The 27239-nt window shown below is 47.5% G+C and overlaps 1 protein-coding gene across 2 annotated transcripts in view; it reads right to left on the bottom strand.

Annotated features, from left to right (window-relative positions):
* Positions 1 to 17277, bottom strand: part of SMAD9 (SMAD family member 9) — a 32535-nt gene extending 15258 nt beyond the window's left edge. The window contains exon 1 of one of the 2 annotated variants that reach the window (XM_083169774.1): positions 16653 to 17277. The gene's annotated coding sequence lies outside the window, so the exon portion shown is untranslated. The remainder of the gene's footprint in view (positions 1 to 16652) is intronic. The other variant, XM_083169773.1, reaches the window with a different exon arrangement.
* Between the last annotated feature and the right edge of the window lie 9962 nt (positions 17278 to 27239).

Genomic DNA, 27239 nt, shown 5'->3' with positions numbered 1-27239 from the left:
TAAGCCCATGTCGACCTTAGTGCTGTCGACCTAATGACAGTATACCCAAAGAATCTATAGGGGGGAATTTAATACGATGGGAGTTCTATTTCACATGGGATGTTGCTATAGGCAACCAATCAGGTCCTCTCTATTATAGTCTAGAAGGTGCTAAACAAATAAGAAAGAAAATCTGATTGGTTGCCCATAGCAACATCCCATCTGTCCTATAATATTATTAGTGTTCACGAGTCTAGACTGTTACTATTTAAAGGGCAAAATGCGCCCTGCCCCTCTAGCAGTGCCTTGCTAGAACAGCATGCCTTCCCCATGCGGTTTGGGGAAGCCCAGCACTGCTATAGATGCCAAGCCCCGGCCCACCCCCCACAATGATATCGCCCACCCACACCACACACTGACATCGCCTGGCTCACCCCCAACATTGATGCCCGTTGGGTCTGGCCAGCCCTCTTCATGCTGCCCCCATACCCCAGCGCGCTGCCCTAATCCTATAGGAATCACACAAAGACATACATGACACAACAACTGGGATTTATGGCAATAGATATGTTTACCTTGCAAGATTGCAAAAATCTCTGGAGTCTACTTGAGGAGATCGTTGTGTAAAGGTGCGTACACACAGGGGGAGATATATTACTAGCAATATATTGCTTGCAATGTATTGCTGAGCAATATATTGCTCAGTGTCTCCTTTTCATCAGCGACCAGAGATGGTCGCTGATGAAAAAGAACCTCTGCTGATTACAATGGGGCAGAAAACGGGAGCTCTCAGCCGGCGATTTATCGCCGGGGCACACTTCCATCACTGGCAATATGGTCGCCTGCGACCATTTTCCCAGCGATTATAGCCCCTATCGCCCCCGTGTGTACACAGCATAACTTTAAACATTTCATTTTATAAGGACACAGAAGTGGTTGGTCATAGTAGACTAATACATACTTGCCTACCTGACCCTCTCCATGGGACTTATTCTAGTTCACTCTTTCTGAAAAAATCCTTCTTAGATGGACAAAACCATGTGCACTGCAGGGGGGCAGATGTAAAATGTGCAGAGAGAATTAGATTTGGGTGAGTTATTTTGTTTCTGTGCAGGGTAAATACTGGCTGCATTATTTTTACACTGCAATATACACTAGATCTCACTTTGAAGTAAAACCCCACCCAAATCTAATTATCTCTGCACAAGTTACATCTGCCCCACCTGCAGTGCACATGGTTTTGTCCATCTAAGAAGGATTTTGTCAGAAAGAGTGAACTAGAATAGGGCCCCATGAGTAGATGTCCCATGTAAAGGGACACGGCGTGACCCATTTACACCGCCGGGTTTTTGCGGCAGTGTAAAAGGGGTATTAGATAGGTTGAACTCGATGGACTAACGTCTTTTTTTCAGCCTTAATTAGTATGTTACATTACCAGGGAAGTCCATGAACAGAGAATTTTCTCCCTGAAGGAAAGGATCAGGTAGGCAACCCTGCATTATAGCATTTCCAATGACCATGCAGTCCAAGACAACCATGCTGCGGTAAGATGGGGTGAGTAAATAGGGCAGTGGTTCTCAAACTCAGGGCCTTATTCTGGCTCACTCCTTCTGGCAAGTTCCTTCTTAGATGGACAAAACCATGCGCACTGCAGGGGGGCAGATGTAAGATGTGCAGAGAGAATTAGATTTGGGTGAGTTATTTTGTTTCTGTGCAGGGTAAATACTGACTGCTTTATTTTTACACTGCAATATAGATCTCACTTTGAAGTAAAACCCCACCCAAATCTAACTCTCTCTGCACAAGTAACATCTGCCCCACCTGCAGTGTACATGGTTTTGTCCATCTAAGAAGGAGTGAACCAGAATAAGGCCCTCAGTCCTCGGGACCCCACACAGTGCACGTTGACACCTGACAGGTGCACTCATTACTCACTGACACATTTTAGAAGATCCACAGGTGGAGCTAATTATTTCACTTGATTCTGTGAGGAGACCTGCAAAATATGCCCTGTGTGGGGTCTTGAGGACCGACTTTGAGAACCTGTGAGACAGGATATTAAAATGAAAGAAATTGCCACATGGGAATATGTTGTTGTTTTTATAAATGAGTACTTGGGGGATGGAGGATATTCCTTAGTGTCTACAAATGGGGCTCTCAACACTCAATCGACATATTAATGATGTGCTGTTGCTTCTCCATGTAGGACCATATCTTCACCCAGCAGAACATCTCTGTGGTGTTTGTGATAAACCAGAAAGCACTTACATTTGGTTAGGTCTATTATTGACAACAGTCCTATGTGGTCTGCTGCTACAACTCAAGCAGGTGTATTCAATGCGGCAGGAGAGGGGGTTTTATAGCGAGGATTGCCGAAAACAAGCCATCCTCGCCGTTTAACCCCCTCACCGGCCACTCGCCCTATTCAATGTTCAGGGAAAATCCTTGTCATCAGAGGATGGCGAGGATTCCCCCAAACGGCAAGGTCCGTGGCTAATGCAGCAAGCCCGCTGCATATAGCCGCGAGCCTCACCGTTTTGACGGCCGCACACGCTGTTTCCACCTCGCTTTTTAGAAATAGTGAGGTGGAAACAGCGAGTGCAGGGGGTCAGTTGAATACTGAGGGCGGACTATGACGGCGAGCAATAGGCACTGCTCGCCGTCATAGCTCACCTGATCGGCATTGAATATACCTCAAGAACTGAGGTAAGCAAAGTTTTCTCATAAGAAACAACAATAGTAAGATGTGGGCATCTGTATTACACGTAAGTCTTTATGGCAGATGATGTATAAACGAGAATGTGGATAGAAGGAAAAATGTGCAAAATGTTGTAAAACCGGTTTGAGTTCCGCTTCACGTGTAGTAATATATATTTTTAGCATCCTACTGCTACAACAATCTTTCAGTTCTTACAAAGGCTTTTTTTATTTTTTGAAGGGTTGTTCAAAGATATTTCTATGCTGTGTTTTAGATGGCATCTGAGTTAGGAGAGACAGCAGAGGGGAACTCTGGGACAAGAGAAATTTGGCAGGTGTCCACATAATAATAATAGCAGAAGGACGACTTTTATGAGTGACTTATTTCTATGATGCCATTGTCATGGCATCATAGAAAAAAGGCAGGGCATATAGCAAAGTAAAGCTCTTGGTCATACTTGCCGACTTTTGAGCTGGGCTTTGCGGGAGAGAGCAGCTTGTTAGAGGAAATAGGGGGCGTGGGAGCTCTCAAACGTAATTTGGATAGCTCCGCCCATGGCCCGTCTCATTTATGGCATGTAAATGGGGTGGGGCCATGGGCGGAGCTATGCAAAGTACATTTCAGAGTGTACTTTAGAGCTACATTTTGCGGTACTCTTTACCTAGAAGGGCGCCCACGATTTTGATCGTGGGCATCGTTAGTAAAAAAAAAATCGCATCGGTCGCATCGCATGCGACCAAAAAATCGCATGCGATGCGACCGACGCGATGCCCGCGATTTCCCATAGGGAACAATGTTAAATGTCCCAATTGACCCGATTTTCCTGTTCAATGTCTCAATTGACCCGATTTTCCATAGGAAACAATGTTAAATGGGCCACAGAGGCCAAATAGGCACCCTGAAGTGTGAAATGGCCCCCACAATTGTTAACGCCACCCCATGATCAATGTCAACCCGAAGCGTGGCGAGCGCAGCGAGCCCGCGAGGGGCGGCGGTACGCGTCCTACAACCTTTTCATACCCCCACTATCCACGTCGGCGTGGAGTTGAGAATAGAAAGTGTGGCGAGCGCAGCGAGCCCGAAGCGTGGCGAGCGCAGCGTGCCCCGCGAGGGGACGCGGACAGCTGTGAAGCCCGCGAGGGGACGCGTATACCTGTGAAGGTGTCCGCTCGCCACGCTTCGGGTTCGGTGGCTCGCCACACTTTCTATTCTCAACTCCACGCCGACGTGGAAAGTGGGGGTATGAAAAGGTCGTAGGACGCGTACTGCCGCCCCTCGCGGGCTCGCTGCGCTCGCCACACTTCGGGTTCACGTTGATCGTGGGGTGGCGTTAACAATTGTGGGGGCCATTTCACACTTCAGGGTGCCTATTTGGCCTCTGTGGCCCATTTAACATTGTTTCCTATGGAAAATCGGGTCAATTGAGACATTGAACAGGAAAATCGGGTCAATTGGGACATTTAACATTGTTCCCTATGGGAAATCGCGGGTATCGCGTCGGTCGCATCGCATGCGATTTTTTAGTGAATGCGATGCCCGCCCTTCTAGGTAAAGAGTACCCATTTTGCAAATGTGAAAATCCTTCCTTCTTCCCTCCCTCCACGACGCTGCTGCTTTATAAAAATAAATGTTCCTCTCCTCCTGCACCTTATAAGTTATAAGGCAGTGGGGAGGGGAACAATTTTTATGAAGCTGCAGCGGCAGCGTGGGGTCTGTAGCGAGGGGGGGGGGGGGGGAGAGACAGCCTGAGCCCGAGCCCCGAGTCCTATTAAAGAAAACAGCGGGGAGCAGAGGGAGAGAAGCAGGAGGGAAGCCTGCCGCTAGCTTACCATGTCCTCTGCGGCGCTGCCCTCTGCTGCTCGTGCTGCTTCCTCTGCTGCTCCCGTGTCTGCCCCATGCTGTCACTGTGCTGCCGCTGCCAGGGCAATGACGGTGACCTGACCACGTCCGGTGCTACAGAACCCCGGCCGGCATGTAATAGGAAAGCCGCGAGGTCACCGTCAGCCCCTGCACTTTGTAACTTGCGCATGTGCAGTCACTGGGGTTTTTGTTTTTTGACAGGCAGCCTAAAAGCCGGGAGGATCCAATATATTCCCGGGAGACCGGGAGAAGGGATCAAAAAGCGGGATACTACCGCTAAATGCGGGAGGGTCGGCAACCCTGCTCTTGGTCTGTAGATTTGCATAATTATATTGGCACTGCAATTGTTTACTTCATTTCAGGGTTACGTGATACAACATGACAATTGTGCTCTTTGAAAATGTGGCAGTTGGTGAACTCTCCCTGTGCAACTGCTGGGTGACCTAGAACATGTGACCTGCTGGGTGGTCTGGAAAATATGATAATTGTTTGCAGCCACCTACTAAGCAGGGAATTTTCGATATGATCAGCATACTTCTGCCTCCTTTAAACTGGGAACATCAGCTAGTTATTATTGTTGTTATTATTATTATTATTAATAACATACAGACTGTGGCCCTTATTCTGGTTCACTCGCAAAGGCAAATTCCTTCTCAGATGGACAAAACCATGTGCACTGCAGGGGCGCAGATGTAACAGGTGCAGATAGAATTAGATTTCGGTGAGTTATTTAGTTTCTGTGCAGGGAAAATACCGACTGCTTTATTTTTACACTGCAATATAGATCTCACTTTGAAGTAAAACGCCACCCAAATCTAATTCTCTCTGCCCCACCTGCAGTGCACATGGTTTTGTCCATTTGAGTAGGAATTTGCCTTTGCGAGTGAACCAGAATAAGGGCCACAGTCTGCCATGGAAGAGTGATATCTCATCTTCTGTACTAGCTGTTTCTGGCCAGATGTATCAACTTCAAAAAGTGATAAAATGGAGAGTGATAAACAACCTGCCAATCAGCACCAACCTGTAATTTTTCAAACCCAGCCTGTAAAATGGCAGTTAGGAGCTGATTGGCTGACTGTTTATCACTCTCCATTTTATCACTTTTTGGAGCTTGATACATCTGGCCCAGAGTCTGTCTCCCTTTATGCATTACTGGTAGGAAGCGTGGCCATGTAGAGCCTGTTGGGACACCCAGAGACCACATCCTCCTCCCAGTAATCATTGAAGACAGACAAAGCCAACTATGACAGAAGATGAAACAGCCACATGCAGAGCGGAGACAGCACCCGCCACGCTACCCCTGCTGTGGAGATAGGGCAACAACACCTGCAGCTATCAAAATCAATAGCTGCATGTGGTCATACACTGTCCTGTATATTATTATCTATATTATCTTTAGACAGTAGCCTGTTTCTCCTCCTCCATACATGACGAAAAGCGTTATCAACCCACATACACTTCTCCTTCATAATGAAGATTGATATCCAATTGTTCTGTAGTGTGGTAACTAACATTCACTGATCAGAGGTAGCCAACTCCAGTCCTCGAGAGCTACCAACAGTTCACATTTTCCAGACTACCTAGCTGCTGCAAAGGTGCATTCATAATTCACTGACACATTTTAGAAGATCCACAGGTGGAGCTAATTACTTCACTTGTGATTGCCTGGAAAATGTGGTGCTGCTGTGAGTGATCGGAGTGATTTGCATATGTACTGTCATGAGTCCGGCCTTCGTGACCTATCTGTTGGTTGTAAATGGACAAATTTATTAACTGCAAATGGATGTTCAAGCCTCAGATTGGAATGGATTAACACACTCAGGTTCTTCCTTGTCTAATTACCTGATAATGTACAAGCAAGAGATAGGAGTCAAATATGAGATTGAAAACGGGATTCTCCTGTATTATATACAGCAGGGGTATTCATCATGCGACCTTCCAGACTAAAAATCAGTCCCGGGTCCCAAAATTCCTAGCGGCAGCCCTGCATGTTGAATAACCCGGACAAACATATTCTCATTTTCCTAGGGACTCCACCCATGGATCGGAGATAATGTTTTACAGTGCTTCCGTGGATTCACCTCAGGACTATTATTACCATGGAATGCAGCAGCTTCCAAAGTTCCAATAGGAATAAGAAAAGCTTGAGCATTTATTGCCCCCCAAAGAAATTAATGGACCAATAAACACACAGAAATGTTCAAATTCTGAAATGATTCAACCCTGGGAAAGTCTGCTGGGGGGAATAAACAGGACAGTCTCCTTCCAGTGATGGGGTCTTGAATTAAAATACAATCAGGGGTGTTATATGAACGACATTTACATATCATCACTGTACTGTATATATAAATAACTACTACTACTACTACTACTAATAATAATAATTGTTCTGGTAAGTTAATTGCCTTCTGACTTGGCTTTAGAATATGGGTGTTAAGGGTATGGATCATTTGGTCGACATGGGTCTAGGTCGACACAAGTATTAGGTCGAAATGGGCTAGGTCGACGGTCAAAACGTCGACATGGGGTTTTTCACTGGTTTTTTATCCGAATGTCGCCACAGTCGACATGGACACAGTATAAAGTGCACCGATTCGTTCACCATGCTTTGGGCTCGTGCCTCGCCGCGCTTGGCAGAGTATTTTATAGGTAGGGCATGAAATACCACCTGTCGGCACATGTTGGGTCACAAAAACAGTGAAAAACCCCATGTCTGCCTTTTCACTGTCGACCTAGCCCATGTCGACAAAATGCTTCTGTCGACCTAATAACCTGTCGACCTTGTCCCATGTCAACCTAGTGCTTGTCGACCTAATGACCGTTTCCTGGTGTTAACGTGACTGCTACTGTAATCTGATTGCAAGCTCTACTAGGACAGGGATTAATGTGTTTTATTGTACAGTAATGCACCATTTGTTGGCACTTCATAAATAAAGGATTCATCCGGAACAAAATACATTTGGAGACATTAATTAACATTTGCTGGCATTACTTATGTCAACTTCCAGTTGCAAACCTTTGCTTTCTACACCGCAATCATTACTGTCACAGACATTGTCAGAGCATCATAAATAAACCACAAGTGTCAGCTTTTATCCCACAGCAAACACTTCCATAGGAATGGACTGAGTGCAGCAGGGAGTAAGTACCACATACAAGTGAGCACTTCAATGTCTTTATTGGTCCAGAACATACAAAACGCTGTCTTAAATAAGAAAATCTCTGCTGGCTAGCACTTAATAATAATAATAATAACAATAGTAGCTAATGCCCCTTTCCCACTGCAGCTAAAAACGGTAAATTGCCAATTTTTCAGTGCAATTTACCGTTTTAAGACTGCAGTGGGAAAGTGCCAGAGTTGAAATACCGTTTAAAGTTAAATGGTATTTCAACCCGTTTTTAAAGCAGAGTCCTACACGTTAAAATAACGTTTAAGAGGCAGTGGGAATGCCTCTTAAACGTTATTTAGCCTCCAGGCAGTCCCAGTGCCTGATGAGACCTAGTAGTTCTCACTTTGTGCATGTGTAATGAGTGCACGTGCATAATAAAGAGCCGCTCATTACATATGCGCATATGTAATGAGAGGCTCACTATTATGCACGTGCACTCATTACATATGCACAAAGTGAGAACTACTAGTTCTCATCAGGCACTGGGACTGCCTGGACCCCGCATGGACCCTGCATGGACCATCGCTGCCTCCCCACTGCCCTGCATCCCCGCCTGGATCCCCGTACAGGTAAGTACAAGGGGAGGGGAGGTGGGGGCACAGGGCAGGTACGGGGGGGGGGGGGGGTTAGGCACTCTTTACACTGGGGGGGGGGGGTTAGGCACTCTTTACACTGGGGGGGGGGGGGGGTTAGGCACTCTTTACACTGGGGGGGGGTTAGGCACTCTACATTTTACACGGTTCACTGCAATGGGAATGGTACTTAAATGGTATTTAACCCCTTCAGTGGTGGGGGTTTTTTTTGGGAGCGCTCCCCATAAAAAACTCGCCCAGTGGGGAGCGCTCCCAAAAAAAAACCACCACCGCCTACCTGGGTCCGGGCAGCGCCGCTGAACTGTCACTCAACGGCTGCCCGAACCTGCGCCCCCCCAGCATTGCGTCCCTTTCCCCGGCAGCCGGCTTGTCATAAGCCGGCGCCGGGGACTTCATACAAAACCCGGAGGGGAGGGGGGAGGAGGGAGGAGCCAGAGGCGCCGCAGAGGGGAGGGAGCCGGGCAGCGCTGAAGCTGCCTGAGTTCAGTGAGTGAACTCAGCAGCGCTACCCGGCTGTAAACAGTGGCAATCCCGAGAATTTTCCGGGCTTGCCAGACTGGGCACTGAGGCACAGCCCGGAAAATTCTCGGGATTGCCACTGAAGAGGTTAAAACGGTAATCTGCTGCATTGGGAATGCTAATACCGTTTTAAATTCTATTTAAGATTACCAGTACTTTAAACTGGTCTGCAGTGGGAAAGCAGCATAATATTATAATTACAGCTCTCTTTTCAAAAAGGACTCGACTTTACAGACAAAACACTGCATATAATGCAGGTAATAGATAAGCCAAAAACACATTAAAAATAAAACCTAGAGTGTAGGAATCATAATGCAGGATTGTTGCATGCATTTTGGGTAATAGCTGCCATGGCTTGTGTAGGATTATCCTGGTGGAATTGTCTATACATACAGTAGTAGAGATGACAGAAACCGGGGTGACTGCAGCATCCCTACGCCCAGAATAGGGTACCAACAAAAATGTCAGGTCCATGCATTTTTCATCCCATCCACAAGAATACCAGGTGTTGGGCGCACCATGAAGTTTACACTATAGGAGGTGCGTTATGCAAGGGCCTATATGGCATATATGGGAAAACTGACACTTGTGTAGTAGTATATCACCTAAATGGAAAGATCTACGTGAAGTACATGTCTACAATAACCTGCCTAATTAGATTGTAATACCCCTTTTCCACTCCTGCAATACCCCGTGTCACGGCTCGATGTAAAAGGGTCCTTTCCCAAGTTGCATGATCCAGAAATCTGACCCTGGTAGCTATCTGGGTCAGGCCCAGGAAGGACATGGGTAGCCTGTGGCGTAAATGGGTGAGCTGAGCTGGGTTCCGCTAAAAGCCTATGGAGAGCTGGATCACCGGAGCTTGGAGCTCCAAGTGTTGGCAGAGGGAAGACCCACCTATAACCTGGGTCCAGCCTACAGTGCGGCTGTGGACTCAAGCAGCTGTGACAAGGCTGGAAACCATGTTCGATTACTCGGGTCTGACCCAGGTTTTTGGTGGAAAATAGGTATAAGTTTTTTGGTACAATAATAGGGTTATACACTTGTAAATGTAGCCCATGACATTGGTAAGTACTCTCATTGTTGTAATGAATCTGAATACATAAAGTTATCATCTATATATATATGTCCAGTGTCTGTGAGCCTCTGAAACACTGCCATCTTCTGGCAGAGAGTGAAACTACATCTCTTTCTCCTCACACATGCACAAACGCAGAAGGCAGCAGACTAACTTTCGAAGCTTTATGCATAGTAGATGTAGATTTAACAAACTAATGTGTCTTACTTATCATGTGCAATATATTTATTTACTAACAGTTTCTTATATAGCGCATACATATTCCGCAGCGCTTTACAGAGTATAGTTGAACATTCACATCAGTCCCTGCCCCAGTGGAGCTTACAATCTATATTCCCTACCACATGTACACGCACACACAGACATTCTAGGGTTAATTTGTTGGGAGCCAATTATGCCCCTTTCAGACCGGGCAAATTAAACGGTATATTGCCGTTTCTTTACCGTTTCAAAGCGGTAATATGTGCGCTCTTTACATATGCGCATATGTAATGAGCGGTCGGCTCATTAAATATGCACTGAGCTGGCTCAGAGGGACCAGCGCAGAGGGGACCTGGCTCAGAGGGGACCCCCCCAATGTGTTAAAGAAAACCCCCATGCGGCGGTACCTCGTGCCTTACGATCCCGGCTGTCGGCTCCTGCTTATAAAAAAAAAGTGACTTTCGGAAAATGGCTTCCCCATAGGAAAGACTGTTTGAAAAAACTGTCTTTAGTATGGGGGCAGCCATTTTCCGAAAGTCACTTTATTTATAAGCAGCAGGAGTCTGCACAGCCGGGATCCGCAAGGCATGAGGTACCGGCTGCATGGGGGGCTTCGTAAACACATTGAAGGGGGGTGTTACAGGGGGGGGGGGGGGGGTGTTGCTGAAGACCGCACTAGCTTTGATCCTGTATTTGGAAAGTTTCCAAAAACGGGTCTGCCAGTGTCAAAAAACGCCACTTAAATGGTAATATCCCGTTTAAGAGATGAGGTGTGAAAGGGGTTTTACCTGGCAGACCCGTTTTTCGAAACGTTTCAAAATACCTGGTCAAAGCCAGTTTTGCAGTCTAAAAGCAGCATTAGCCTAGCAGTATATTTTTGGATTGTGGTAGGAAACCGGAGTACCCGGAGGAAACCCACGCAAGTACGGGGAGAATATACAAACTCCGCACAGTTAGAGCCATGGTGGGAATCAAACCCATGACCTCAGTGCTGTGAGGCAGTAATGCTAACCATTACACCGCCCGTGATGCCCAAAGGTTGCAGGTAAAAATAACAAAAAACTATTCTTGATTTGAGATGGTGTTACAGTATGTGTAACTGGTGACCCATACTGAGTAAAGTACAGTATGCTTTGCAATAAAAGCTGCTGCATCTGTACCTTCATTACAGGCAACTAAATCAATCTTGGTTGGAAAAGTTCAGACTGATGACATGTAACGTGAGTGATGTACATAGAAGAAGAAGAATGTTTCCTATGTTCTATTTTATGTTTGGAAACACATCTATGTGCACCAGACTGTGTGACTACGTCATGCTATGGTAGCTGGTTAGGGACAGGTTCAATGGAGACAAAATAACCATTAGTAAACAGTATAGAGCTATGTGTTTGGACAGACATAGAGAAATGCAACACTTGCTGGAAATGTGACTTAGTCATCATGTAGGTATGTTAGCAGGCTGTGACTGGCAGAAAGTGTTCCCGTGCTAAAATGGGCCGTTATGATCCAGGAATTATATGGGAAGGAGCGATACGAGACATATCTGTGTGCAAAATATTCCTTCATAACCTTCAGCTGCAGTTTTAATGTCATCAGAAGGGTATCTGGAAGGCTGACAGACTATGTCTAGGTCAATAGGTCAACACAAAAAGGTCAACATGCACAAGGCCGATTTGTCACTGTCGACCTTTTTGTGTTGATCTATTGTCTGTGAGCTGATCCACACCCATCGGGTGGCTTGTATAAAACATTACATTAAGTAGGCGACTTGTGTTCAGGATCCCGGCGCTTACCACATAAGACCTTACTTCCCCTACTACCCGTACCATCTACACCTGCAGCCTAACCCTAACTGCCCTCCCCGGGATACTTACTTTTGGGATGCCACCAGTCGGGATTCCAGCCCCGGCATTGTGAGCCGTGTCAGGAGTACGATGCCAGTCTTCTCACCATTATCGGGATTCCACTGCTGGTATCTCAACTGCTTGCACCCCCAGCACCTTGATGATGCCAAGTACATCCTAAATAGTCATCAGGTGTATTTTAGTGCTATTATTTAGAGCAAGCCTATTACCGGGGATCAGGATAGGATATCGGCCTTTGTAACCTACAGTATGGGGATTTAGTTAATAATGTGCGCTTTTGAAAAATGAACAATTTTCTGATGTAAAGAAGTGATTTTTAAATGCAAAACTCGGGATGTTGCTGGACACATAAAGCAAGTAGCCAAGCAAAAGTGGCACTAAAGCATATATGCCATAATGGCAATACGGTACTTGTGTATTATCACAGCGCCCAATTAGCATACGTGCGCTACCGTAGTGAAATCGCATCGCATGTCACGTTATAGTGCCATGCGATGCGTGCGATGCGATTTCAGTAGTTAATATAGTACTTCTATATTGGTGTCTGTTATGCATTTAGCGTAGCTGTGGTTTAGAATTAGCATAGGTAACGTTAATTGCGTAGTCAGTCAGAGGTAGTATTCCCGCTCCCTATCAGAATCATTCTGAGGTGAATTACTGACAGGAATGGCTGCATCACTCAGACCTGCAGGAGAAGTGTCCGGAATGGCTGTACCGGTCACTAATATGTTCAGCTTGCCTAATGCTGTTCTCTTCTTTCAGCAGCATAATTTGCTGCCACTGACGCAGAATTGTACTAATGGGCACCCTATGCGCTTGAGAGTGAAAGAGTGCATGCGAGCCACCGAGCCCAAAGCGTGGCGAGGGGACGCGGATTACTTTACATGTATTCCGCATCTCCTCGCCACGCTTTGGGCTCGGTGGCTCGCCACACTATATAAAATCAACTCCGCCGTCGTGGATAGTGGGGGTATGAAAAGGCCAGGAGGATGCGTAACGCTGCGCTCGCCATGCTTCGGGATGACGTGGATAGTGGGGGTGTGATAAATACAATTGCATCATATATACATATTCACTGTGTGTTTTGTTGCATCACATATACATATACACAGGGCCTTTTGTGGTAATTCGCAACACACAGAAAATTGCATGCGATCGCATGCGTTTTTAAGTGTAATGCGATGCGATGCGATCTGCAGATAGGGTGCAGTGAATAAATTAACTAGTGAGATCGCATTGCATTCATCGCATGCCACGAAAAAGTGCCATGCGATGCGATTTCACTACGCAGAATAGCCCACTAAAAAAGTTATGTACTGGGCGCCATGATAATACAGATGAAACCAGCAATACATTACAACTACAACTAAGTATAGGCTGGCAGTGTAGGGCCACACTTTGCCAGACATCCAGGGCCTGCTACCTGCAATCATTTGTCTAGGACTTTCCGGGTTTGTAATACAGAACCAACCAGCAAGTCTGCTGATGTCTTTTGAATGGCACCAAAGGAGCCGTGTGGGCAAGAGGGCGAATCATAAGCAACAATCTCTCAGTACAGTGCAATACCCTGGATCAACACAGACATGAAGAAGCAGCATTCAGCACCATCACAGTTAATGAGCTGGCATCTACTGCTTCTCCATATGAGTGGCCGACACTCAATTTGTGGGTGTCAGGATGGGATCAAAACACTAAAGAGATGACATTATTTGACCTCCACCTCAGAGAGCTCTAATAGTGTAATCCCCATCTCTTTCGCTTATGTAATAAATCTTACAAAGTTATATTTTATTTTTGCCTCGGTGGGTACTCATACCACAAATATATACCCATCCACAAATTGGTCCAAATGGACCAATGATGAAGTGCAAAGCCATAAATCCAAACCTAAGAAAGCAGCAGCTACACTGCACATTGTTCTGCGTACCGGGGGAGCTGGCGTCACGTTTGTCTCTGTTACCCATTTCTGCGAGATTACAAGATGCTATAAATGCAGAACTATGTAAACAATTTTGGTTGACTTGGAAATGTTCCTGATACTGTACGTCTACTAATGTCAGTCAGTGGATTTGTATATAAATACTGTAACGTGTACTTATTACTATCATGTTTGTTTATTTTGTTTTGATGCAGTAAAACAGTATTGCATCATTTCTTCATTTTATCTCCCTTGTAGCATTTTGGAGTCTAGTCAGTGACTGCTGCGACCACAAAGCTTACATTTCATTACCATTTATGCATGGTACTTTATTTTACCCAATATCACATTCTCTCTCTCTCTTTCTCTGTCTGTTAGGGTATGGGTCATTAGATCTACAGTGAAAGGCCGACAGTCAAAACGTCGACCACTATTTGTCGACAGTAAAAAGGTCAACATGAAAAAGTCAACGTGGGAAAACTTTTGACAAGAGTTTTTCCTGATTTTGTGTATCTATGTCAACATAGATTGACATGGAAACTATATAGGTGAAGCGATGCGTTCGCCATGCTTCGGGCACAGAGCCTCCCTGCACTCGACACACTATTATAATCTAACTCTATGCCACCTTGAATGGTAAAGTATAAACAAATCAGTTTTAAAAAAAAATCATGAAAAACTCATGTCAACATTTTTCATGTCAACCTTTTGACCTTATGGATGTTGGCCTTTTGACTGTCTACCAATAGTGGTCAACCTTTTTACTGTACACCTAATGGCCGCATACCTTCTATGCACAAACAACCCTTACTATCAAACTATTGATGAAATTGCAGGGCTACATCATGGCGAGACAGGCCAGGTTGGTTTTGCCTTGTAGATGATTTCGACTTTAAAACATTGGCCAGACTCACTTGGATCTCACTAAACCGGCTAGCCGCAGACTATTACCCCATTATATTATAGAATGTACACATGTGAGCAGGGCCCTTATACCTCCCTGTCTGACAGCTAATACCCAGTCTTGTTTTATTGCTGTATACCCAATTGCACAGAACAATGAAATATGCTGGCGCTATATAAAAAGGACTGTTACTGTATATATGATAATACAGTCTGCTCCATCTCCATCATGCATAGTGGGAGCTGGGAAAAACAGCGCAATACTGTGTGCAACGATGGACAGGGACAGCACACAGAAGACAGTCGTCTAGGACCAGGAAGCAGATGACCAACACCATGGCCATTGCTGACATCAGAAAACATGACGTGCCAAATAATAATAATAATAACAACGCTGCAATGTTCTCTGCACAAACTGTATATACACCTATACACCCTCGCACGCAACTTCCCCACCCTTTTCGGTCAGGTTTGGCGTTGACATCTGCCAGTATTGTACATTGTATATCTCTGTACATGCACACCCAGAACTAAACTTCAAAACCCAGATTATCCCCCAAATAGATTTAATACACAGGTGCCAGAATGAGGGATGGGTGGGCTCTCTTGTACCACTGATTGAAGTGTTCCTGGCAGTTTGGGGGTTAACCCACTTGCTTATATAACAAAGGGAAAATGAGTTTGTCACCAGAGCAGGGAGCAGTGGTATTTGTACAGGGAGAAGTGATGCAGTATGTGAGGGTGAGGGAGCTCCCTCCTTCCCCTCTCTCCTGATCACAATGCTGGCGTCAGTGTGTCTCCTCCATGTCTCCCCCTCCCCTGCAGCACACATCTATCACACCAGCATACAGCCAATATGGCAGGCAGGCATCTCCAGGGTGTACCCACTGCTGCTACTGCTGTCACCCCACAGGCAGGGCACCCCATGCTCAGCCATGTCACCCCATCCCATCCCAGCTGCTTCTGGAGCAACTTTCCAAAGTTCTGGGAGAACTATTGTCACATCATTCTGCACAAATAACAGGAGCAGCTGTAAGTAATAGGGACCAAACATTATTATTATGGAATACTAATATATCATCTGTCATTACAGGTAATGAGCCTTTAATGTCACTGCGTGCTCAGACAGTCAGCATACTGGGACTTGTAGTGCCACAGCATCCGGACACACGTGTGTAGCAGATCCCTCTTGTCTGGGGTTAATGTCATGTGTTGGGCACCGGGCAGCAGCAGGGCTCATGGGGACTAAGTAAAAACCGGACCCGGATAAGACACCGGAACGCCGGACCAGACTTCAAACTCTGCATTCCGGAGCTTATAGTGTCTGGTCGGAGGGGTGTCCCATGCGGGGGGTGTCTTGTCCGGGGGGATGCCTGTGATTGCTCACACCAGGGACATGGGGAAGGGGAGATTACAGCCTCCCCGTGTGGTCTGGACCGTTCCAGTTTTTATTACACCCCCGGACCATGCGGTGAGGCTGTATTCTCCCCCCCCTCCTCTCCCAGGTGACAGGTGCGAGAGCAGCCTCATCAGATGGAGCACCCCCGGACAGGACACCCCCGGACCGGATACTACAAGCTCCGGAATGCAGAGTTTGATGTCCAGTCCGGCATTCCGGTGTCTTATCCGATTCCGGATTTTACCCATACCCGGGCTCATGCTGGAGGACGGGTCTCATAAGCAGCTGTAGGGGATGGCAGTGGCACAGCCCCAGCAGGCGGCTATATATAGGGTGCAGGCAGAGGAGAGCCGGGGTCAGGAGCTGGGTGCTGCAGCGAGCATGGCACCACTGGAAGAGCGAGGGTACAGATCAGCACTGTCCTGGCCGCAGCGCTGCCGGGATGGGACTGGGGGAGATGCTGCCTTACCTGTGCGGGCTGCCGCAGGCTGGTTCCGGATCCCCCGGTCTCCTGTGCATGTGAGGAGTGAGGAGCCGGCTGCTGCTGCAGCTGCTGCAGGAGTTGGAGGAGGAGGAGCAGCGTCGGCAACAACACACACACACAGGCTGCTGCTGCTGCTGTACAGAGGAGCCCGGCGTCAGTCAGGCGGGAGCCGCTCAGCCCCAGTCTCTGTCAGTCAGGGCTGTAACTGCGCAGAGCTGGAAGCGGCCCAGGAGTCAGGACGGAGGACACGTCTCCCACACACAGACATACACACTCCCACTGCTGCCAGCTGCTGTGCCCAGCCTGCTGCTCCAACCTTTCCCACACACCCACTGCTGGACCACCTGCTACTCCAACCTCTACCACACCCCCACTGCTGCCAGCTGCTGTCCAGCCTGCTACTTCACTCTCCCACTGCTGCCACACCAGCTATTGCAACCTCTACCACACAGCCATTACTGCCAGATGCTGTGCCCACTGCCCAGCCTGCTACTCCAACCTTTCCCACACACCCACCTGCTACCAACCTCTACCACACTCCCACTGTTGCCAGCTGCTGTCCTGCCTGATACTCCAACCTTTCCCACACACTCACTGCTGGCCCACCTGCTACTCCAACCTCTACCACACCCCCACTGCTGCCAGCTGCTGTTCAGCCTGCTACTTCATCCTCTCCCACTGCTGCCCCACCAGCTACTGCAACCTCTACCACACAGCCATTGCTGCCAGATGCTGTGCCCACTGCCCAGACTGCTACTCCAACCTTTCCCACACATCCACCTGCTACCAACCTCAACCACACACCCACTGCTGCCGCACCTGGTACTCCAACCTCTCCCACACACCCACTACTGCCTCACCTGCTACTCCAACCTCTCCCACACACCCTTTGCTGCCAGCTGCTGTCCAGACTGATACTCCAACCTCTCCCACACACCCACTACTGCCAGCTGCTGTGCCCTACCTGCTACTCCAACCTCTACACGTGCCGACAGGTGATATTTCATGCCCTACCATCCACTAGGGTATGGTGGGAGAATAAAATAGAATGCCCAGCACAGTGAGGCACCGTGCCTGAAGCATGGCGAGCGCAGCTGACTGTGTTAAAATTCAGGAAAAAAAGTGAACCCTACATCAACCTTACCCATGTTGACCTAATGCCCATCAACCTAACCACATGTCCACCTTTAGGTGTGTCGACCTTCCTATTGTTGACCCTATGACCCATACCCCCCTGCCTGTATTCCAACCTCTCCCACACATCCATTGATGCCAGCTGCTACCACAACAGCTCCAGCTCCACTGCTGCCCCACCTGTTACCCCAACCTCTCCCACAAGCCCTCTACTGCCCTGCCCGCTTCTCCAAACTCTTCCAAACACCCAATATTGCCAGCTGCTGCTCCACCTCCTCCATGTACCCTCTAATGCCAGTTGTTCTGCCCTGCCACTTTGCCCATTCTGTTCCACACACCCACTGGTGGCAGCTGTTGTGCCCTGCCTGCTACTCCATCCTCTTCCAAATACCCAATAATGCCAGCTACTGCCCCACATGTTCCAGCAACTTACACACACCCACTGCTGCCTCACCTGCTACTCCAACCTCTTCCACACCCACTGCTGTCTCACCTGCTACTCCAACCTCTTCCACACACCCACTGCTGCCTCACCCGCTACTCTAACCTCTTTCACACACCCACTGCTGCCTCACCTGCTACTCCAACGTCTTCCACACACCCACTGCTGCCTCACCTGCTACTCCAACCTCTTCCACACACCCACTGCTGCCTCACCTGCTACTCCAACGTCTTCCACACACCCACTGCTGCCTCACCTGCTACTCCAACCTCTTCCACACACCCACTGCTGCCTCACCTGCTACTCCAACCTCTTCCACACACCCACTGCTGCCTCACCTGCTACTCCGTCTTCCACACACCCACTGCTGCCTCACCTGCTACTCCAACCTCTTCCATACACCCACTGCTGCCTCACCTGCTACTCCAACCTCTTTCACACACCCACTGCTGCCTCACCTGCTACTTTAACCTCTTCCACACACCCACCGCTGCCTCACCTGCTACTCCAACCTTTTCCACACCCACTGCTGCCTCACCTGCTACTACAACCTCTTCCACACCCACTGCTGCCTCACCTGCTACTCAACCTTTTTCACAAGCCTACAACTCCAAACTCCTCCTCACACCCATTTCTGCAAGCTGCTGCCTTACATGCTCCAGCAGCTTACACAAACACACACTTTGCTGCACCTCTGCTCCAGCCTCTTCCACACCCCCTCTGGTGCCTACCAACTGCTGCCCTGTCTGCTACTCCAGCCTCTTCCAAACCCACTAGTGCCTACCAGCTGCTTCCGAGTGCTACTCCAGCATCTCCCACACACACTCATTGCTACCAGATCCTGTTCAAGCATCTACCACAACATTATTTGGTTCTGTCTCTCACAGACAAACGCACACTTCTGCCATCCTGGCCTTTCTGCTCCAGTCTTATACACATAATAATATATGCATGGTTTTCCTGCATACTCCAACCTCTCCCACACACTACTGCTGCTACTCGCTTTGCTCACCACACTTCACGCGGTTACTAAAGGCACCAGTGGTGGTGTGGATAATGAAATTGGTGCTCCACCAACCTTGCAATTGTGGGTCACATGATCCAGACTACATTCACAGCCTAGAAATTAGCTACTACCCTGCAGAAGAGGCAGAATTGCCATTGGCGCAGCAGGTGTAGTGCACTGGGGTTCCCGAGGACTAAGGGGCCCACTGCTGTCCCTGTCACCCACTATTTTCCCTGTCAAACTCTGCCTCTTACTGTCACCCACTGCCATGTTGTATATTGCAAACTTGGGTTGGGGTGGAGGAAGGGGGCCCAAATTATATTTTTGCACCTGGGATCACCACCTACAAGTTCCGCCGCTGTCCTGCATACTCTACAGAATCACACCCACTGCTGCCCTGCCTGTCCGCCAACATACAGATATACCCAGGGCTATTTTTCAGCAGGCTCCAGCAGGAACTGAGGCCATTATTCTAGTTCACTCTTTCTGACAAAATATTTCTTAGATGGACAAAACCATGTGCACTGCAGGTGAGGCAGGTGTAAAACCTTACCCAAATCTAATTATCTCTGCACAAGTAACACCTGCCTCACCTGCAGTGCACATGGTTTTGTCCATCTAAGAAATATTTTGTCAGAAAGAGTGAACTAGAACAAGGGCCTCAGTTCCTGCTGGAGCCTGCTGAAAAATAGCCCCGGATATACCCTTTCTGCCTGCGACATTATCTCCCACACCCAATTACCCATTGCTGCCAGATACAGCAGCACTGCCTGCTCTAACATCTCCCAAATACTGGGCCTTATTCTAGTTCACTCTTTCTGACAAAATCCTTCTTAGATGGACAAAACCATGTGCACTGCAGGTGGGGCAGATGTTACTTGTGAAGAGAGAATTAGATTTAGATGGGGTTTTACTTCAAAGTGAGATCTATATTGCAGTGTAAAAATAAAGCAGCCAATATTTACCCTGCACAGAAACAGAATAACTCTCCCCAAATCTAATTCTCTCGGCACATGTTACATCTGCCCCCCTGCAGTGCACATGGCTTTGTCCATCTAAGAAGGATTTGGTCAGAAAGAGTGAACTAGAATAAGGCCCACAGACACACACTCACTGCTGTCGGCTACTGCCCTGCCTGCTCTTCCAGTACTGTTGGCTGGTGATGTGGACTGCAGAGGGCTTGGAGGTACGACAGTCAGGCTCCAGAACATTGACCAATGCATGTAAAAGCAGGCTGTCAATCACTGACAGTCTGCTGCGGCTCTGTGTCCTACAGTATGTTGCAGGACCCATTCACACACAGAACGTGTCCTGTGCATGTGTAAAGTACCAAAAAATTGATACATTACAACAATTGACTTAAATGCAATTACCAGACTTAAATTAGGCACATGGAGTATAGAACATCTTGTACATTGAGCTCTAGGATTACTTGGCTCATTCGCTGCTTGCTTAGCTTGAGTATCGTTTGAAAATTATTATCTTATCTTCACTGATGCACTCCACAGATAATGGAATCCTGTGGTTCAAAAACATCCCTCATTAGTAACTAAAGAACCAGAGGAAGATTCCATTCTTGGTTGTCATATAAGATACTGCTGTAATAAATCTGTAGACTAATGCATCTTCTTGGTTTAAGCCAGGGATGGGGAACCTTTTTCTTAGCAAGGGCCATTTACTAGGTGTTAAAACCTTCGGGGGCCATATGTAAATCCCAGGCACCGGCTGGCAGCTTCCCCATCCCACGCTCCCTTCCCATGCTGCGGCTGCTGATGACGAAGACTCCTCTCGCGAGATCTCCTGACCTTTCGAGAAAACTCCCCCTTCCTCGAAGCCCCTGCAAGCCGTCGGGTGGGGGGCGGGCCATTACACCTGGCTACAGGGGCCGTAGGTTCCCCACCGCTGGTTTAGGCATACTGCATATTGGAACTCAAATTAAATGTTCTTTCTCTTTCGTCCAGTCCGGTGACACAGCTTCACGATGGGATGTAGGAGGGTCCGCAGGAGCCAGGCACCTATGCTTTAATTATTTGGGAGCAGGCTCCTCCCTCTGCATCCCACAATGCCTCAGTTTGTTTTAGGTGCCCACAGGAGTGGGTACTATGCTGAGCAGCTGCGCTGCAGCCGCATTTTTTTCTTTGGATTTTTTCTTAGTTAGACTAGGTTTTTATTATTTTATTAACTTATTGTTAGTAGCAGGTTTTTCCCAGCGTGTAACTTCTTCTGAAGTTAATACACGCTGAGAGAGCAGCAGGGACTGACTGAGAGCAGCGCGTCCTGTCAGTCTCTGTGTGCAGAGGGGAGCGCCTGCCCTCTCTGCACAGTGCTTACCTCTGCCTAGACAGAGGTCTTTCCTGGGCTCCGCGGAGTCCCATCCAGCGCCTTGCTTAGAAGGGAATCTTGGGGAAGGACCCCCCAGTGATGGCGCCCGCCATCTTTACGGGCTTAAAAACTGAAATCCAGCGTCTGGACAACTCCATGTGGTCCCTGTGTAGGGGAGTTACTGGAGATAGAAGAGGCACACATGGGAGCGGCTGAAGGGGGAATAAAGGCGCCAAAAATTCCAACCCTCCCCGCTGAAGCAGAGACTTGGTCTCTTCCTAGCCTGTGCTCTGGCGCCATTTCTCTCCTTGATGCAGAGCTGAAACGGCAGAATTTCTTCACAGAGTCCTCTCCTGGAAAGCGTTTCCCCCACTGATCGCTGGCAACAGAGGACACAGATAAGTACACTGGTGCATTGCTCTGTGACATTGCCTGACATTTTGCATTGTGTTTTATTAACATGGCTGATGAGTGCACTTCTGTTGCTGGGGAGGAGGGAGCGATTGGTATGTTTTATTATTGCAAGAAATGTAATGCTATCATGACATGTGAACAGATGGACCAGGGGGAACTGTGCCCTTCCTGTGATGCTGTTCCCTGTGGGTTGCGGACCCTGAGTTCTGAGGTAGCTGAGCCAGCTTGGACTATTGCTTTGGGAAGGTCCATGAATGCCTTAACAGAGGCTTTGAACAGGCAAAAGGGTTTTTTATTAGGGTCACCTGGGCAGGTACCTTTATCTCAGGCTTCTGGGGGGTCTGTAACCCCAGTGCAGGGGGACCCCATTTTACTGCAGGCTATGCAAGACACTGCACAAGGTGTGCATAAGATGTCTTCCCTCTTGGAAAAATTTACCAAATCTTCTGAAGAGGTGGCAAACAGACATGTTTTTTACACCCCCCCCCCCCCCTTCTTGAATACAGATTCAGATGATGGTGGGGTGTACGAGGAGGATTTGGGTTGGACCCAGAGCGAGGAAGTAGATACTTCAGCGTCTGGCATTGAAGATTTAATCTTGGATGTGAAACAAGCTTTAGATTTAACTAATGAGGAGAAACCTCCTGCACATTGTGTGTTTAAAAGGAGTCGCAAGGATCCGGTTTCATTTCCTTCAGATGAAGGGATGGTTTCCTTATTGGGAGAAGCAGGCAAATCCCCAGACAAAAGATTAATAATGACAAAAAAATATGCAAATATGTACCCCATGCCAGAGGATCATATTAAGGTATGGGAGAAGGTCCCTTTGGTTGATGCATCAGTAGCCAGATTATCCAAGGCCACAGCGTTACCGCAGTTGGCGCGGCCTTTAAGGACCAAGTGGATAAAAAAAAGTAGAATATTGCCTTAAGGCAATTTTTGAAGGCGTAGGTTTCACATTGCGTCCCATTATTGCTTCGGCCTGGGTGGCAAAAGCTATGATCAAATGGGCAGAGAGCTTGAGCAGTCAGTTCCAGCTTGATGCTGAGGCATGTTCATTGGCTGAAAAATTGAGAGTACATCTAGTTTCTGTAAGTTTTGTCACTGCCAGACGGGCACTTTGGTTAAAGGCTTGGGAAGCGGATAGTGAGTCCCTGGAAACTACCCTTCAAAGGAGAGTTACTGTTTGGGTCTGAATTAGATGATATCATTAAACAGGCTACTGGGGAAAGAGCACTTTTCTCCCCACCACTTCTAAACCGACTGGTTCAAAATTTAAAGTGTTTAAACCATCCTTTCCACCCTCCTTTCGAGGGGGAGCGTCTAACAGAGGGCAGACAGGGCGTGGAAGATTCCAGGCCGGCAGAGGAAGAACGCCAAAAGCAAAGTTTGGTGTTTTTGCAAAGAAACATGCAGCAAAAGGGGACGACAAGTCCTCTGCATGACGGGGCGGAGACTCCCTGTTCTGGGATCAGAGTGGGGGGTCGCCTCCAGCAGTTTCGTGACAGGTGGAGAGAATCCACCGGGGATCCCTGTTTTTTTTTTCCATAGTTTCAGAAGGTTACCGGATAAATCTCAGGGGTCCTCCTCCTCGCAGATTTCTCCTAACTCCCTTGCCAAGGACCGCGTCACTGAGGTCCGCACTCCTGGGAGCAGCTTTGTCTCTCAAGGAGAAAGGGGTGGTGATCCCGGTATCTCAGGAGGAGAGAAAGAAAGGATTTTATTCTATCCTGTTCTTAGTACCCAAACCAGACGGGTCATTCAGACCTATTCTAAATTTGAAGTCTTTAAATGTTCATCTTTGGGTGGATCACTTTCGCATGGAATCTCTCAGGTCAGTGCTGTTAAGCATAGAACCGGGAGAGTTTTTAGCGTCAGTAGGCATTCAGGATGCGTACCTCCATGTACCTATCCACAAAGAACATCAGTCTCTTCTCAGGTTTGCAATCGGAGAGAGTCATTGGCAGTTCCAGGCTCTGCAGTTTGGTCTGGCAATGGTCCCTTCAGTCTGAGTGTTGTAGCCATGACTTCCCACAAAAGTGGCTGCAACACTCAGACTGAAGGGAATAATAAATATTCCTTATCTGGACGACCTTCTGTTCAAGGCGGAGTCAGCAGAGAAGTTTCAGGAACATCTGAGCAGAACGACCAAATTTTTGCAAGACCAGGGATGGGTACTAAATCTACCCAAGTATCATTTGACACCTACACAGAGTCTGAGATTTCAGTGGGTGATTCTAGATATGCACCTTCACAGGGTTTTTCTTCCAGGATCCAAGGCAGCGGAAAATCGGCAGATGGTCTTGGAAATTTTGCAAGCAACTGCACCCACGGTGTGGCAGGGAATATGGTGGCAACATTTGAGACTCTTCAGTTTTTCAGGTTCCATTCAAGGATTTTCCAATGGAACATCCTATCTTGCTGGTCGGGGAATGCAAAGACAATGAAACAAGAAAGGTTGTTTCTGTCTCAGGAAGCGAGAGAGTCCCTGATCTGGTGGACAGATGTGGAAAGTCTACAGCTGGGACGTTCCCTCCTATCCTGGGATTGGCTGGTCATCATGACTGATGCCAGTTTCAAGAGGTGGGGGGGGAGGGCGGTAGTCCTTCATCTGCGGCTTCAGGGCCTTTGGACAAAAGAAGAATCCACACTTCCCATCAATATTCTGGAACTTCGAGCAGTCTGGAATGCATTGATACAGGCAGAGGAGTTTCTGAAAGGATCTCCTTTGCAGATACAGTCCGACAATGCCACAACTGTGGCTTATCTGAACCATCAAGGCGGGAGCCGCAGCAGGATGGCAATGACGGAAGTCGCATGGATTTTCGATTGGGCAGAGACCAACGTGCCAGTATTGTCGACTGTGTTTATTCCAGGCATCAGGAATGTGGAAGCGGACTTCCTCAGCAGGGAGTCTCTTTTGGAGTGGGAATGGTCCCTTCATCAGGAGGTGTTTCAGGAGATTGTGGATCACTAGGGTCTACTGGATATAGACCTGATGGCAACAAGGAACAATGGTCAGGTACCGAGATTTTGTTCTCGAGCAAAAGATCCAACAGCTTGGGCAGTGGATGCCATGACAGTCTTGTGGAACTTTTGCATGGTTTACATATTCCCTCCATTCCCCATGTTACCGAGGGTATTAAAGAGAATAAAGAGTCAGGGAGTACAAGCAATTCTAATTGCTCAATATTGGCCCAGGAGGTCGTGGTACTCCGATGTTCTGATGTTGTCGACGGATTCTTGGAGGCTTCCTCTTCGTCAGGACCTACTAATGCAAGAACCGTTTCTTCACACGGACCTAGCTCGTCTCAATTTGACGACGTGGCTTATGACCTCCTTATTGAGGAAGAAGGGGTTTTCTGAGGAAGTTATACAGACCATGCTTAGGGCTCATAAGCCTGTGTCTGCAGCCAATTACCATTGGGTCTGGAAGATATATATTAGGTGGTGTGAGCGCCAGAAGGTTCACACATCTCGGTTCAAGTTATCAAGACTTTTGAATTTTCTGCAAGATGGGTTTTATACAGGACTCAGTCTGCAGTCTTTAAAAGTTCAATTATCGGCGTTGTCAATTTTCTTTCAGAAAAGAGTAGCCTTGTTACCTGAAGTTCAGCCCTTCTTACAGGGTGTTACTAGACTTAAACCTCCCTACAGGCAGCCGGTTGCGCCTTGGGACTTGTCTTTGGTTCTGTCAGTTTTACAGAACCCTCCTCTTGAACCTTTAAGGTCTGCGGAACTTAAATATGTTTCTTGGAAATTCACGTTTTTGTTGGCTATTGCCTCGGCTAGACGTGTGTAAGACTTGGGTGCCTTGTCCTGCAAGTCACCATTTTTGATCTTTCATAATGATAGGGCTGTGCTTCGAACAGTACCAAAATTCCTACCTAAGGTAGTGTCATCATTTCATTTAAACCAGGACATTGTTCTTCTGGTGTTTTCCCCCCCTGAAGGGGTACGGAATAGGGACAAATTAAAAAAAATTGGATTTGGTTCGCACCTTGCGAATCTACGTGGAAAGGGTAAAGGACTTTCACAAATCAGATTTGCTTTTGGTGTTGTATAATGTGCATAAGATTGGGTGGCCTGCTTCTAAGCAGACCATAGCTCGTTGCTTGAGATCAACCATTGCCTTTGCCTACTGTAAAGTGGGTAGGCCTGTTCCTTCACGGATAAACGCACATACCACTAGGTCAGTTGCTTCCTCATGGGCGGTGCGTCATGGGGCTACAGCGGAACATTTGTGTAGGGCTGCCAGCTGCTCCTCTGTTCACACCTTTACCAAATTCTACAGGTTTCATGAGTTCGTGTCAGAGGACGCTTCATTTGGACGGGCAGTGATGAGAACTGTCAGTCTGAGCGTACCCTGCCAAAGGACCGGCTCGTGAACGTCCCATCGTGAAGCTGTGTCACTGGACTGGACGAAAGAGAAAAGGGGATTTTTGTAAGAACTTACCGTTCAAACTGAGTCCAGTCCGGTGACAGTGATCCCTCCCTCACGCTCAGTTAAGTATACCGTTCATGTGTTGTCATTTTATGGTTCTGTGATGTTGCATATAAGATGTTCAGGCATTGTTCTGAGTTATGTATCCTAGTGTGCTCTTGAAGTTGAACTGAGGCATTGTGGGATGCAGAGGGAGGAGCCTGCTACCAAAGAATTGAAGCATAGGTGCCTGGCTACTACGGACCCTCTTACATCCAATTGTGAAGCCGTGTCACCAGACTGGACTCAGAGAAAAGGTTTCGAACGGTAAGTTCTTACAAAAATCCCCTTATTTGTACTTAAGGCATCTTAAGAGAATATATGCAAGCTAGAATCTTGAACTACGAAAGGGATACCCAAAAGAAACAGGAGTAGTGTTCTAGAGGACGGGGAGCTTGTAGTACGAGCTTCTGCCGCTAGGTGAACGTTGCAGGGGAAGGTAGCATTGGACTCCAGTCTTTTTTTTAATTTATTTTTTTATTCAATGAGTTATTCAATTTTTCCCCTTTTTTTTTAGATGGCTGATTGCTGCTTGCAGCACATTGTGCTGCTGTGAAGTTTTGTTTCCATGTGAGAAATCATGCCCCAGAAAGGGTGGTCATGCTACTGTTAGCTTACAAGGAAGCGGCCATTAGTAAAACCCAAGTTTAGAAATGTTTGTCCCATTTCAAACAAGGTAAATGTCAATTGACTATCAGCCTCATTCCATATGTCCTTTGACCCGGAGCTGCTGCAGACAGCTCGAGTGAGTGAGTATACGGAGCAGGGGGA

The sequence above is a fragment of the Crinia signifera genome, chromosome 2 (genome assembly GCF_055691185.1).
Source record: "Crinia signifera chromosome 2, ASM5569118v1, whole genome shotgun sequence".
Taxonomy (NCBI): Eukaryota; Metazoa; Chordata; class Amphibia; order Anura; family Myobatrachidae; genus Crinia; species Crinia signifera.
The sequence above is the reverse complement of the archived record's forward strand: the minus strand, read 5'-3'. Positions and strand labels throughout refer to the sequence as shown.